The following is a 15,136-nucleotide window of genomic DNA, read 5'->3' on the forward strand; positions in this document are numbered from 1 at the left end:
CATTAAAATAGTTTTCATTTCTCTCACAGTAGAAGAGTAAGATTGTTTTCTGGGTGACTAGATTGTTATCTCCTTTACTTAAACAGAATCATTCCAGCTTTTTTTTTTTTTTTAATTTATTTTTTAAAGAGAAACATGCACCTTCTTCCCAACTCCCCCCAGCAAGGACTAACAAAGCAAGATAGTTTAAAACTAGCCAAATACATCCCCTTCTCTCCACCTGTCAAGAACACTTCTCCAAAGTCTCCAAGAACACTAAATAAAAGAACTCATCAGCTGCAAAAAGCATGGGAATTTTCCTCCCAGAAAGAGAAAACTCGCACTTGGACGAAACCAAGGTCCAGCATACAATATGTAGCTTACACCACGCAAAACGCTTACCATTCCCAGTCAAAATACTAGAGCTCAATGGCTTACACCACCCTGACTACCCGTGCAGGGGCGAAGTCGCCCACATACAAGGAAGAGGTGGTTTCTGAGCAGTTATCAGGAGCGAGCACATAATTCTTACCTGGAAAATGCTGTTTGCAGCTGCTCACCGATTTGTCAGTGCACATGCTGCTCTCGCCTCATGATTTATGATGCTCTCTCCAGCACTGAGACTTCTATTACTGTCCTCGTTTATTGCCTGCAGCTGTCATTCTCACCAACAATTCTACAGTTGTTTGTAGGTGAGGTATCAAAGGTATTTAGTGTGCACCTAGAGATGTAATTTTAATCAAACCTACTCACAGGCAGTATTTAAATGTTAGAACAACTGCACAGAGTGCAGCAATTAGCATAGACTTGACCAACCAAAATTATGACAGCCAGAAACATTTACTCATAAATGCCTTAAAAGGATGGATGTCCAACAGGCCTGTGAACACCTGCTGATTTGTAAATGAAGATAAAAATAGTATCCATAGATCACAAAACCTTACGACAGGTATTTGAATGCACAATATAATTAACACAAATTCAGCAATTTCACTTTCTATGGCCAAAATGTCAATAAGACAGTAAACCCAACTACACCTTTCTCACCAGATATTTTCCCCAGCCAACTGATTTTCCCTTAGACTAGCCAGGTTTTCCAGTATCTCCTAAAAATTTGCTGAATCTGCCCATTTTAGAATAACAGCAGTGGCAGGGGAAGCAGACTTTACGTCCAACAATTCCACTTTTAGAATATCTCAGTGTGCTTTCTAGACATTAAAAATTTGCAAATCAAACAAGTTCTGAACCATTGCAGTCCTTACTGAACTTTTTGGGGAGCCACAAGATACTTGATGGTTTGAAAAACAGGCGAGCAGTGTTACCAAGCATGACTACCAATTGCACCACCTTTCTCTGAGAAAGGGCGGCAAACAGCCTCCAGGTGCAAACTGGACCTACCACCACCGAACATGGCATGAAAATGCAACAGAAAATAAAAAAGGAGTCCAGGAGCTAAGCCTAATAACGACTTTCATGTGTACCCTAAAGCTCCAACTCCTTAAGTCAACTGATTATAACAGCATCTCTATTTAATGAGTTTCTAGTGCTTGTGATTCAGGACAAAACTTGAAAATATGAACCCTTAAACAAGCCCCAAAAGGCAGATTTTGTGAAAGAATGCAAGTTTATTATTATTCAAAATTATTCTATCGGCCTAGCTTCTGGTGGCCGAATATTTTAAGGCTGGCAATCTTAAATTAGTCTAATCAGTAAGCACCAAGACCCACTTTCTGTATTGTAAGTTCTTTTCTTCAGTGCCATCCACTACACAGCTTGAAAACAGCACTCAAGGCAAAACCAACAATTGTGAACTTACAATCAAAAGGTAGCCTGAAGGCCATCACTATCACAGTCAAGCTTTATTTACAGCTGAACAGATAGTGTCAAAATATAAACTACAAATTAAACACATAACTCTAAGTGGAAAAAATATGACATATTTTACTCTATCATGATAAAGTACCAAAGAACCTCTGGTGTTTGGAAGATGTTAATACTTGCAAGGTATGCAGATATTGATTAATCCTATTACCTATTACCTGTTCCAGTTCCTTCAACCAAGATGATGGGGTCACATTGAGAGAAACGCACAGAAGTGAGCAGTCACCAACTGTGAGCCCACATTAAACCATTAGTTGGCATGCAACAGCCTGCTTTCAGGTTAAGAAACAAAATCTGCTTTTAAACAGAACACTAATTGAAGCACATTTCAGAGTTCAAGAATATATGACCTTCAAACTATTCTGAGGATGCACTTCAGTCATTTAAATCTACCATTTGTCTTCCCATAACATTTATTAGGAAAACAGGTCTCATCATATACACTCCATTAGGAAAAAAAAAATAAAATTCTACAATGTAAAAGCCAAACTCACCTATGTTTTTATACTTTTTAAAAATATTTTTTTATTTAAGCTTCTACTCTACCCCCTGACCCCCTTCCTATATGTAACTGAAGAATGTGTATATTTGGGTGGAAGTAACTTATCTATAGAGAGTACACGCAGTATGAGCTTTACGTATGTTAGCTTTGATCACAGAGAAAACATTTTCAATTTAACTAAGTCACCCCACTCCTCTGCTGTGAAAGGTCCATCCAAATGGAAGAGTTGGATCCAACTACCTGGCATTTCCCCTGATGTGACTGCAATGCACAGATGTCTGTAAGTCAGAGACAGAGGATCCTTACTGTTGAAAGCATCCCTAAGATTCCTCACTCCAGTCATTCAGGAATTGGGGAATTAAAACAAACAAACAACCCCCCACAACCACCACACAGAAAACCCCCATAAAACCAAAAACTTGAAACTCCCTCCATCAATCATTACCCCATTTTTCTTAACACCGGACAAGAGAATATTTTACTAGCAACAGGGGAAAAAAGAAGCCTTTTTTTTTTTTTCTAAAACCTAACATAGCTGAGAGGACATTTAAACTATAATTGCTCTTAGATTCAAACACAGATTCACATACTGTCCTCAGATGATGTCTTTAGGATCTGATCACTCATGCGTGTATGTATAGTTCTTCACTGACAAACAACCTGACTCCTCTACTTGTGCAACTTGCATTACTCATAGGAAATCCTTGGCAGAGGCAGACCAACATATGTTAATTACTGGGTTGCATTATAATAGGTCTAACATCTTGCTTCCCATCCAGGGTTTTAAAATAAATGGAAACAACAGTCTCTTTGGATACAAAAGTACGTATTTTTGTATCTCAAGCTAAAAATATTCTACGTTAAAAACACAAATAGATCAACTGCCAGAGAATTCCTGCCTCTTCAGTGCTTCTTTTGGGGGTTTTGTCCTTATTAAACAAAGAAGTCAGGCAATCTTTAAGAGGTTAGTGTACATGCGTTCACCTTTCATTTCCTACAAATTATCCCTAAGTTGGGTGTAATAGTGAAAAGGGGAGCTTCGCTCCCCAGTTTTGTGCTGCTTCTATAAACAGTTTATCATCAGGTAAAGTTGGCTACCAGTTTCTACAGTAAAATAAAGCATAAATTCATGAATACTGAGCAGCATGAATAGAGCAGATATACTTAAAAATATATTTTTCATATGACAGGAGATATGTACTATGTTTCTTCATTTTATGATTTAATACACTGGGACATTGTTAGGCCAAGATGCTGGCAACATTAAAGTATTTTTGATTTACATTTCTCTTTATTGAGGAAGAGGCATTGAGGGCCATAGATGCAATTTCAGACAAAGGACTAAGACTCTACAGTGACATGCTGTTTCTTTTTGGGTGACCAAATTCAAAGCTTTAAACCTAAACTTCAAATCATATGACACCATAAGACTGCCAGAAACATCAGAAGTTTCACTGAAATTTTAAAAACACTAATATTCTAGAAATAGGGACTGGTACAAGACTTCCTTTCACAAAAGGTTTTGCAAAAAGTTCATGTATTGAATAAATAATTTATACATGCATTTAGGATGCAAAACCTTTTAGGATACAGTGAAAACGCTGCCTCAGAATTTTTATTTTTTATAGTGATTAAACAAATCTAATGACAGAACTATCACGCCACTGTGACCAGAAACCTACTAGGCTCCAACCTCTTCTTGTTCCTTACCCAAAGGTCCCTGCGCGGGGTGGGCGCTGGTCCCTGCTCCCGAAGGCTGAGCGCCAGCCAAGAAGCACCAGCGAGGAGCAGACAGATGGTGGCCAATAAGGAAACCATCACGCTGTCTTAGTCACCGCGGCACAGCCTGGGCGCCGCACAATAGCAGCCCGACTATCGACTACTTTACTCCTCATTTCAGCTTGTTAATATGTTTACCTGCATATGCCTAGTGCTCCCAGCTATAGGGCAAACAGACACCAGGGCTGTATTAGGTGTACCAGTCCAGCGTCACAGGGCTTGCCAGGACCCACCACAGCCAAGGGCAGTGCTGAAGCCAGACAGCCAATACAAAATACTGCATTAAACCCAGCGTACTAACCACCGCTCACTGGGAGGGGTCATGCTTTGGGTTAGCCAAGAGGGAACACGCCAAACTCTTCAAAATGGATACTCAACATACCAATTAGTTAATAAAAGAAACTCCAACAGATGAATCCTAAATTTCACATATTCTTTATATTTATTTAGAGACAAAACTACTTTGATATTTTACTTAAGGGTAAGACAAGCACAGTCTGGAATTCAAGGTGTTCATCTGCTTCCCCAACCTCAAACCCAGGCTCTGAACTCTCTGGCAGCCTTCTCCTCCTTCCCCGCAGAACCCACACCTCCCAGGTGGCTGTCAACCGATTCAAAAGAACAATCTGCTGTGAATAAAATGATCACAAACATTTTCAGAACCTGTTTTAATCAAAATGGGCCTAACTGCTAACCATCCACAGCACTATCCTTTGCAAAGCCTTTGCAGAGAGAACCACTGCTTCACCCAAGCCTGTGCAGCGCTGAGGACCATCTGGTCTATGCTTTGGGAGGGCCTTCCTGCTCTCTCAACTTGCACTGCTCCACTTAGTGCCACCAGCAGCAGTGCCCACCACCTCCACGCTCCCTGCTGCACAGACGTCAGAAGACAGGGCAACTTCATGTGAATGTTTTAAAATATTTATCTTGTGTCCTTTTGCCGATTCCTTCTGAAGTCTGAATGGCCTTCCCTTTATTTGTAATTCATACCCAAGAATCACTTGGTATGCAAGGTTTGGTCTTGAAGGGAAGCATTTACACCACAGTCCAAGTATCTTTCATGTGTAAGCTATACCTTTGTTAAACACTAAGTATTTGTTATTAACAAACATTTCAAAGGTTCCCCCAGATTTATTCTGCACTGTCGCTCACTGGTCACCAACAGCTGCTGTCATAGTTTTACTTGTCCTTTGGTAAAGAATAACAAGGCCAACTGAAACAGTGACTCCCAAGTTACACATAAACAAGTGGGTGCCTGCTGCAGAGGTGGGACTTTGTTTATCTGGGTCTGAAGCCCTCCTGGGTATCCACCTTACTACGTAACTTCTGTCCCCCCACTGACACAGGAGCTGACACGGACCCCAGAGCAGCTGGGTCGCAGAGCCCCCCAGTTCCTCCTTCCAGTCCCACCCCAAGCAGCTGGCGGGGTGAAAGCCAGTGCTGAGCAACGCTGAGCCTTCCCTCCAAGGGCTCCCCGTAGCACCGTAAATTGCTGCGGCAGGAACAGGTTCAGAGCCAATGCCATAGCCTGAGCAAAGTCGAGGGCAGACGAGTGGGAAAGGACACACCACCACCCACACGCTCATACCACCAAAAAGCTGCGGGAAAAGGACATGAGCCCAAGTGTTTTAACTCGCAAGGCTGCTTTAACCAAGTCTTAGAAGGCTCTGCTAGTGACCCAGAATAACTTCTCCTTACATAATACTGTTATGATTTTAATGTGCGAGATGTCAGAGTTTTACAGTGCCAAAAGCCAAAGCTACGCATTCAGTTGGAAAGCTAGTAGGCTCCCATGTCTAATGGTATCAAACTCCAGCTGGACTGCAATCCAATACTTTTTAAAACAGTGATGTAAATTTTGGGAGAAATCTCATACTTAAGAGGAGGACAGGAAAAGACTGTAGTTCCAGAAACAAATTTCTTACAAGAAGGACTGATAGCTGCTTTAAGTCTCACCAGGTGAGACGTATCAAAGTAGGTCTCTCAGAAGCAAGAATGAAGGGACCTGTGAATGGGATGAGGTTGAACACTAGTTTGTAGAGAAACAGCCTTGCTAATGCAACACATGTTGAGTTCATGTTTTCGGTCACAGAATTGCTACCCACATTTGCATCTATGCAACTCAGTGTCTTGATTTTCTTTGAAATACAGAGTATCTGTATCTCAGTGGCAAGGTGGGACTTCATGGTTTTGTAAAGCACCTGAAGGACAGCAAACTGAACACACAGATAGTCAGGATCCCAAGAGCATGTGCGGGACGACACTTCACTGGCCTGGAGTCTTTTTAGAACAAGCATTCCAGTATTTTAAAAAAATTGTTTAATCAAATGTAAAGTGCATCAACCTGTGCTAAGTGGAAGAGGGAAGAAAAGCTTTCTTTGAAAAGGCTTGGGGGAAGCACTGGGTTGCTGTAAGGAAGGCCAACATACGCTGTATACCAGCTGTAAACAAGTTAACTTCTGTGATCCCACTGCTGGGAAAAGGGTTGTAAGAGCATTGAACAAACACAGAATTTACAAGAAAGACACCAAGAAATTGGGTAGACTGCCTGACAACCACATCATTCTTCTTCCCCCCTGCAAACCTGTGGGATAATAAACCCTTCTCTCTTTCGTATATAGATAGATATATAAACAAACTGCTCTTCCGAGAATTCAATGTCAACAAAGTCTGTAAAACCGCTTTTTAAAGCTTTTCTCCTGCTTTTTTTGTTGGGGGAGGGAGATAACCAAATGGGTCTTCCGTTGACCTATGAATATGTTATAGTTTAAAATTTTAAAATGAAAAGTGACAGTGTTTGTTGCCAAACTACTCTAGCTGAAGGAACTTCTATTTTTGCAATGTATCGTAAGCAAAAACATCCTCTAAAAATTTTTCCTGTTTATAAGGCTTTTTTGTCATTTACAACAGACAAAATCATAGAGATATGTGCAATGCTAAGGAAAACTAAGGTTTATGTTAAAGCAGTGATACGTAAGGTATTTCTTATTTTCAAAGCATCTCTGAGGGCATCCCACCTTCTGGCTGCACGAACGGAAATGCAGCTCAAACTGGGCACAGAGGCAGCAGGATGGCAGGTTGGCAAGTTTCTCTTGCTTCCTTGAGAACGGGGCTGTAGTTGGAGGGGTGGAGGTCCCACAACTGAAGACATGAGACTTTCCTCACTGTCACTCAACCCTTGTGGGTTTTTTTTTCCCCCGTCACACTCCCACACCTCTAAAATAACCTCAAGCAGGTGGTAACCTTTGAGCTAGAGGATGCCCATCTACCATGCGGATGTTGGACAACAACCATACCCAAGAGAACAGCATAGGGTAAGAGTCTGAGCTTCAGGGATACACAAAAGAAAAGTTATAAAAACACCTTACAAGCTTAAGACAATTTCTACCTTTGACGAGGTAGAAATCATGATCAGACTAGGGAAACTCCCACTTCTCAGCATCAGTGTGAGACCAGACAATTTCCAGGGAAGTCCAAATTCAAACCTTTTCAGGCACCAGTTGTCCAGCAATAAGTCTGCCTCGGCACTGCCCTGCACTGCTCCCCCACCCCACGATGCCCATATTTACACAGCAAGCCTGTATTTGATCATTTCATCTGCTTTTTGAATGGGTGTTCAAAAACAGGAGAGGAAAAGAAACCTGCACTTTGGAATTTACTGATGGAGATACAGGAGGTGTGTATTTCAGGGCAGCCTAAAAGGCTCCGCTGTTCTCAGAGGGAGTCAGGAATACAGCCAAGAAACAAGAAGATATTCATCAAGGGAACTGTTTTTGCTACTAAATGGCCAATTGAAGCCCCTACTATTCTGTCATATATCTATGTCACTGCAGCCCCAATAAATAAACCCTTCTGATTAGTTATGAGACTATCTAGAAATCTCTGAGAGATGGATACCATGTGCTTTGCCAGCTGGTCAGTCATTGCAGTCCTGAAGCCTCACAGGAATAATAAAAAAAAAAAAAAAAAAAATTCCAAAAGACAACACAAACTTGTTATCAACATATTTCTTTTTCTCTTAGTGCTCAAACATACATGTTTTTACCTAATCAGCGAAGATGGCAAACAGTATTTCACAGGTACAAAGAGCTGCAATATGAATGGGGCAGAGCGTATCCACATTTGTGCACTAGATCAACCAGTCAGTATTCTCTAGTTAATGCTATCCTGACCAAGCTGACTACTAAAAATAAGTCACCAGAACAGTTTACCAGTTACCAAAGAGCTGAGAACATCAGAACAAGAAAAAGTTTGAAGACCACCAAATAAAGACAACAAACAATTCCCACACTGGTTTCGCATGACTCTGTCAGATGCGCAGTCTGTGGCTTTCATTCTCATGCTATCTTTGATGACACATATGCATTATCTATATGTTAGAGTTGTTCACCTTCCCAAAGTCAGACCCACAACGGTGCTGCTTTTCTCTAGCAAAAAAAAAGCTTGCAGCAACCACAGTCCCTCTGTGCTGGCAGCTAATACTGACTACCAAGAAACTGGAATAGGGGGAGGACAACACCACTATGCATCAGGCAGCCAAAGGATTGTCTGGGTAGGTTTCTCAGGACTGAAGAAGGGTGTCTTAGCATGAGGACATCAGTTTTATAAATCAGCTCTCCACCATCCACTGACATATAAATATTAAGTCAGGAAAAACAAAAAATACGCCCAAAAATCAAATAACAAAATCCTTATGAAGACAAGCAATGAGCAGTAGAGGTAATCTAAATCTACCATTTTATGAAACTTCTACAGGCTTGTAGTGTTGTGCATATTAACGGGTTTTGAGCAATTTCTTTTCCTCCCTCCCCCCCTGTGTTGAACCAATAGCATTCCTGTTTCACTTTGGCAATCAATTCAAAGCTACTCTGTAGAGTCAAAACAAACCCTGGATTACCAACCAGGGGATACGCTTCCCACATTTATCTTAATGGAATGTTAGCGTGATAGTTTGTATGTGACTACCTCAATATTAATACACTACACAAAATACAAACCAGCTCAATTTATTGAATTATCTGTGGAAACGACAGAAGTCTATTCTCGAGCTTAGATATTTCATTAGATCTTAAACCTTACTTTAAAAAGAGTCAACCACCACTCCTTCCCCATTGGAAGGGATTGTGTTTGGATGTTCCAGGATTCAATACAGGAGTACAAATTACTACTTCTACCTTCTGCTACAGGTCTAAAATATATAAGCAACTAGAGGAAACTATAGGTGACCCAGATGAAGTGATCACCTATGTGAGCCTTCAGAAGGGCAAGTTCTTTTAAGAATGAGTCACCCCCCTATGGAGTAACAATTTCTGTTGACAGAGGAGAAATTAGATGGAAAGTGATTTTGTCTGCCTAAGAACAACTCTATCTTTTCTACTAGACACATAATACCCATACAAATTTGCCCTGCTCCATAAAGGGAAGGGTAGAGGCACTGTACCGAAGCTGGCAAACCTCACCTTTGCGGGCAATGTAAACTTCAGTGTATCTTAAACTATTAGAACCAAAAATAACATGTAACAAGTGTAAGACCATCTCCTGCTCTCATAATACACTACTGCCTCCAACAGTCGAGCTGTGGAGATCCATTACAACCCATTGCCTGGACATTTCTCTCGCAGCCTGTATCACCTCTAAAATATTCTAACATTAACCAAGCTGGATGCTAATGATCATGTGAAACCCAATGGAAATAAAGACATTGAAAATTGCTTCATAAGAAGTTTTTGCTTTTAGAAAAAGAAGTGGGGGGAAAAAAATCAATATGACAAAGCAACATCTCAATTTACAAACCTTTTGTTTTTAAGCCAAACCATTTTAAAGCAGAAATGATTTCTAATACCACTGACAGCCTCAACTTATCATCAGCAGGAAAGCTTACATACACCTAAATTCTGTGAAAGGAAAACATACAATATCTGAGCAGGAGGTGTGTCAGTGCCCATCTGTGGTGGTCTGTATTGATGCACTGCTCACTGTGCTTTCCCATAAAACACACCTAAATGGATAAAGAGGGCTTGTGTTCCTCATCCCACAACAGTCAGTTGACAAGAACAAGCATAAAACAAACCCTAAACTCTTCAGCAATATTCTTGCCTCTTTGCTGTAATACAGGATAGCATTTCACAAAAATTGGTCTAACTAGGAGTGAACAAATCAGCCAATTGCATAGTGGTCAAATTTGTTACCACAGGCATTAAGTGCAGTCCTACTTATTTATGAGAACCAGGCTTGCCAGGTAAAGCCATAACAGTCCCAGCTCACTCCCTCCGCAGCATCTGATCACCCACATTGTTGCAGCAGCAAGGCAGGCACCACGAGCTCCTGGCCAGCCACTACATCCATTTCTCATAGTCACATTATCTTCTGTGTGACTGGAAAAAGGCTGGATGCACATTGTCTTGAAGCGTGGAAGGCAAAAGGAATTCCAACTTTGTTTCCTTTCTGGCATCTATTTTTCTTCCTTTTCAGGAGAGAAATCGGGCTTTCCAGGCTGCTAGTACAAACATCAAGTTGCTAAAAAACAGCCAACATTGTCTCCAACTATAGTATCAGTGACGTAACTGCCATCCCTGAGGTGGTGGGTTGGGTGGTTTTTTTTTGTCAACACAAAACCTTTGGAGCCTATAAAAGTGGAAGAGATTTGGGGTAAAGGGCAAGCAACTCCCAGGAAAAGTTATGAATGGAAACATGCTACAAAGCCTCCTCTCCTTTCCACCCCTTGTAACCACTGCCGATCAGGACAAACCTTTCAAATGCTACAGAAACTGATCTATTATCTTTTGTGGGTTTCTTAAAATATTCTAAAAACAGAATTGTATGCCGCATTAAGATTGCAGTTTTATTTCATCTCAGACAGCACAAAACACTCTCTGTATATATACACAGCAACTCACTTCTTTCCTGAAACAAAGTTTTCATTGATCCTTTGCCACAGACTCAATTATTGTTTCTAATCATGATCAACGTTTATTTAAGGTATTGTGGACTGTAAACAATGTAAACAATAAAAGCATCTGTCCATGTTGACATGAATGTCATTGGCAGGTTAGATACCTGTATCGACTGGTCCCAAGGGCGTTCTTTTTAAATTCTGAAAGCCCAAAGTAAATTTAAATTACAATTTACAGAATAATCTTTAAATCAGCCACCTTTTGAGGTAGTGTTACTTGGAGCAGGTAAAAACCACAATCTGTCAATTAAATCCCAGAAAATTTTTCATTGTTTTTTAAAACATGTTCTAAAAAGACATCTTTTTAAAAAAAAAAAAAAAAAGAGTTGTTTTGTTGGGTTTTTTTTTAATGTGGGAGATTCTGCAAAATTCCTGGTCCTCCTCACACCCATGAGAAAAAATAATACTCTTGTAATTTGGCAATTATAGATACATGTGTAAAAAAAAGCAGAAATCAGGACTTTTTAAGATTACATTTAAAAAGTAAAGATAAAAAGAAGAAACGTCCTTGACTGTGGGATATTTAGAGGACTTCAAGTCATGTTTTCCATAGCCTCATTTTAAAAATAAGTGGCCTTTTCTTTTTCCTCCCCCCCACCCCAAACTCCGAGGGGAACAGTCACCAAATGCACTCAACTAGCCTCAAAGTCACACGTGCTTCATTGCAGATCTTGCTTTCAATGTGTCTTTTGTTTGATGGCTGGTGTTTCAACATCCTCAACTTCAACAGAAAAAGGTCAGAGTGAGTCTTCTGGCATTCAGAGACCTGCACCAGGCCCCGCCAAGAGAAGATTGATGCCATAGTACATTTCCCCCAGTCGAGAGAAGGAAGTGGAGATTTGAATCTGAGACCAGCTATGTTTGTTAGAGGGATCCTTCTCCCAAAGACCATCAGCGGTGTTTAGTTTTACTATATTCCTCTGTGAAACTTTTCTGCTGATGCTGGTAATACTTTGGAGTTAAGAGTTCTGCCACCGTGCCATGTTACTGCCCCAGTATCACAACCTGAACAGGTTCCCACCATTAAGAGGCTTTAGTCATGCATCCCAGCGTAGAGCTCTTTTTTTTTTTTTTTTTTTTTTTTCTTCTTCCTCCCCCTCCTGGTTTTGCTTCACCTCTCGGTTACCCCTGGTGCCCTGACGCCTGCTGCCCTCGCCTGCGCTCCCCTGCCTGGGGAGGAGAGGCTGCACCATTAACCTCCCAGTGCACAAGGCCAAGGTCCATATTGCAGCTAGAGAGACGCTGTTGCTAAAGATTCCTTAAAAGCTTTGGCACTTCAAGGCAGTTGGAACTACTCAACCAGAGCTGGGAGCCAAGGCTTTGCCACAGCATTAATGGGCTTTTGCCCTTTTAAATTTTGTAAGCCTGTCGCCTTTCTGATGCGCTCAGTTTTATTCAGAGTCCTAAATGGCCATTTCATATTTAAAAGAAAGCTTGCATAGGTAGCACCCTAAAACTACCCCAGGTCATTCATCTCCCCCGCTCTCCTACTGTCTCTTAGGAAACCTTTGATAGAGCATTTGTTCAGGCTGCCAAGTTAAATCCTCTTCTCTCGTGTCAATGCATTGAAAAAAGCAGTCAGAACACCAGCTTCACTCAGGCCTGCTGAAGTAAATGGAGAAAACCAATTCCTCTGGCACTACAGAGCCATTAAGCCGTTTGCAGATTATTAACTGAAGCACAAAAATATACACCGTGCACAATCGGACGGCAATGCAGAGCTATTCCTTAAGTTAGCTTCAGTCTCAATAAACTGCCTATACGGCTGCAATTTGTAATCATTTGTGCAGCTGCCGTAACTGTTTAGCGGGACCCCGACAACCCCAGACAAAAGCCGTTTCGCGGCGATGCGGGGGTCACGCTTCCACCGCCGGGCGCGTTTCACCTTTAATAAATATGGTAATGGGGGCTGCACTCGGAGGAGACAGCCCGAGACGCCTCCCCACTCCGGTGCCCCTAATCGCAGCCTCCAAGGTGGCACCGAAATTAAACTTCACACGTGCAAAACAAAGTTTACAGTCTAAAAACCCGATTAGAGGAACAACTTCCTCCCCCCGCCCCAGGCTGCCTTACTCCTTTCCCCGCTACCGAGCCAGCCCAGAGCGCTATCCCGAGCCGCACGGGGGGAATAAAAGCGTGGCTGGATGGCTCCTATTTTTATGTTTACATTCCTGAAGTGTCTTTTAACTGACTGCCATTCCCCCCGTCCCCGCGGGCAGCTCCGCCAGCCGCCCCTGGCAGCGCTTCCCCCGCTCCCCTCGCACAAAGGCGGGCGGGCGGCGAGCGGCGGCCGGGCCGGGCCCCCCCGGCCCTCTGCCCCCACGCCCCCTCCCCTCCGCCCCGGCGGCTTCCTGGACAGATGCACCGAGGGGAGGGAGGGGAGAGAGACGGGGGGGGAGGGGGGGGGGGGGGAGGGAGAGGGCGGGGGGGGGCTGCTCCTTCCTCCTGCCCGGCGAGAGAGGCCCCGGTCCCAACTGCCTCTCCAAACCCAGACACAAGGAATTTACACCCAGGCAAGCTTCCCGGAGCCCGGAAAACAGGCGCAAGCTCCCCCGCGCGTCTCCTAAGCCCAACACGCGCGGCCGGGCACGCACACGCAGCCCGGCGGGCGGGCGGGCACGCACGCCCCGAGCCGCGGCTCCGCCGCGGGGCTCCGGCCCGGCCCGGCGGCGCTCGCCCCGGCCGGGGGCAGCCGCCGCCCCGGCCCCCTTTGTTTTTGCGGCGGCTCGGACGCCCGCCCGCCCTCGCGTCGCGGCTGCTGCAAGTTCGAGCCGGGCCGGGTCCCCCCGCGGCCCCGCGGCCGGGCCGGGAAGGGCATTTCCCGGGCAGAGCCGCCTCCCCGCCGCCGGGCCCGGCTCCGCGGCTCCCCGCCCGCCCGCGCCCGGCTCCCTTGGCGGGGACAGCCTGCCCCTTTAAGAAGTCTCCGCACATTTTCTCCCCTCGCAGAATAAATATGGTTGTTTTGGTTTGGTTTGGGTTTTTTCCCCCTATACACCTATTTCCCCAGCGTGGCCGCTCCATTGTTTCTGCTCCGCCGAGACGCAACCCCTGCCCGGCCGCGAACGGGGAGGTGCGAGCAGGGAGCGCAAATAGACGCGAAACTTACCTACAGATTGCAAAGCAGCCTTGCAGCAGCAAAATAATAAGGAAGAAGGCAGGCAAAATCCTCTCTCCCCAACTGATTTGCAGCTCTACTCGGGTATTTTTAAATAGATAATTTTGTTTATTCCCCCCCTTTCTTCCTTCTCCCCCCCCGCTTTCTTTTTTCTCTTTCTCCCCCCCTCCCCTTTTTTTTTTTCCCTTGCCCACAGACAGTGAAAAGGAGCTCAATGTTAGTGGGTGAGTAAGTGAATCAACTAGCAGAGAGCACAGCAAGTTGAAGTGTCAAATTACATTGGCTATTCTATTACCAAAGGGCCATGCTTTGTGGCTGCTGGCAAAATCTGTCCCAGATTCCTATCTGAAAGGGAGCTGCCTCCTACAGGGATGTGCTTTCCTTCGCCCTCTCCCTTTCCCTCTCCCCCCCGCACCCCCCCCCCCCCCCAATCACACAAAGTTGAAAATCTTAGATGCGAGTTAAAATACAAATATTGTCTTACAGTATATTTTAAGGCGGGGATTCTCGCTTTAATCTTCCCGAATACCAGGCACTCGGAAACCCTTCCACTCTGGAAACTGAAAGCAGGAGGTACCTATCCTCCCTTCTGTATTTGTGCACTATTAAATAGGGGAAAACCACCCCGGACCCACTACACTCTGAAGCATGCGGTGCCTCCGTCTGTATCGTCTTCACGGTGGAATTTTTACAGGGATGGGAGAAACTACCGGGCGGGGAGGGGGATTACACGGGAACGCCGAGATATCCCGCTGCTCCGTGTACTTCATTTCAGGCGCCCCCCCCCCCCCCCCCCATTTATTGCCACCATCGCCACCCTCGGGGCCGCTCTTATTTTCCGAGCCCGGAGCTCCCGCCACCCAGGTAGGAGCGGGGTTCTCCCGGGGGTCCCCGCCCGCCAGCGGGGCTCTGCCGCGGAGGCCGGGCG

At 44.2% G+C, this 15,136-nt stretch overlaps 1 protein-coding gene across 8 annotated transcripts in view; it reads right to left on the reverse strand.

Annotated features, from left to right (window-relative positions):
* ZMIZ1 (zinc finger MIZ-type containing 1) overlaps positions 1-14,835 on the reverse strand; it is a 360,810-nt gene extending 345,975 nt beyond the window's left edge. For 7 of the 8 annotated variants that reach the window (XR_012623945.1, XM_074830533.1, XM_074830542.1 and 4 more), the window contains exon 1: positions 14,200-14,313. The gene's annotated coding sequence lies outside the window, so the exon portion shown is untranslated. Of the gene's footprint in view, positions 1-14,199; positions 14,314-14,692 lie in introns of those variants that run through there. The other variant, XM_074830534.1, reaches the window with a different exon arrangement.
* Between the last annotated feature and the right edge of the window lie 301 nt (positions 14,836-15,136).

Source organism: Strix aluco, chromosome 7, assembly GCF_031877795.1.
Source record: "Strix aluco isolate bStrAlu1 chromosome 7, bStrAlu1.hap1, whole genome shotgun sequence".
NCBI lineage: Eukaryota > Metazoa > Chordata > Aves > Strigiformes > Strigidae > Strix > Strix aluco.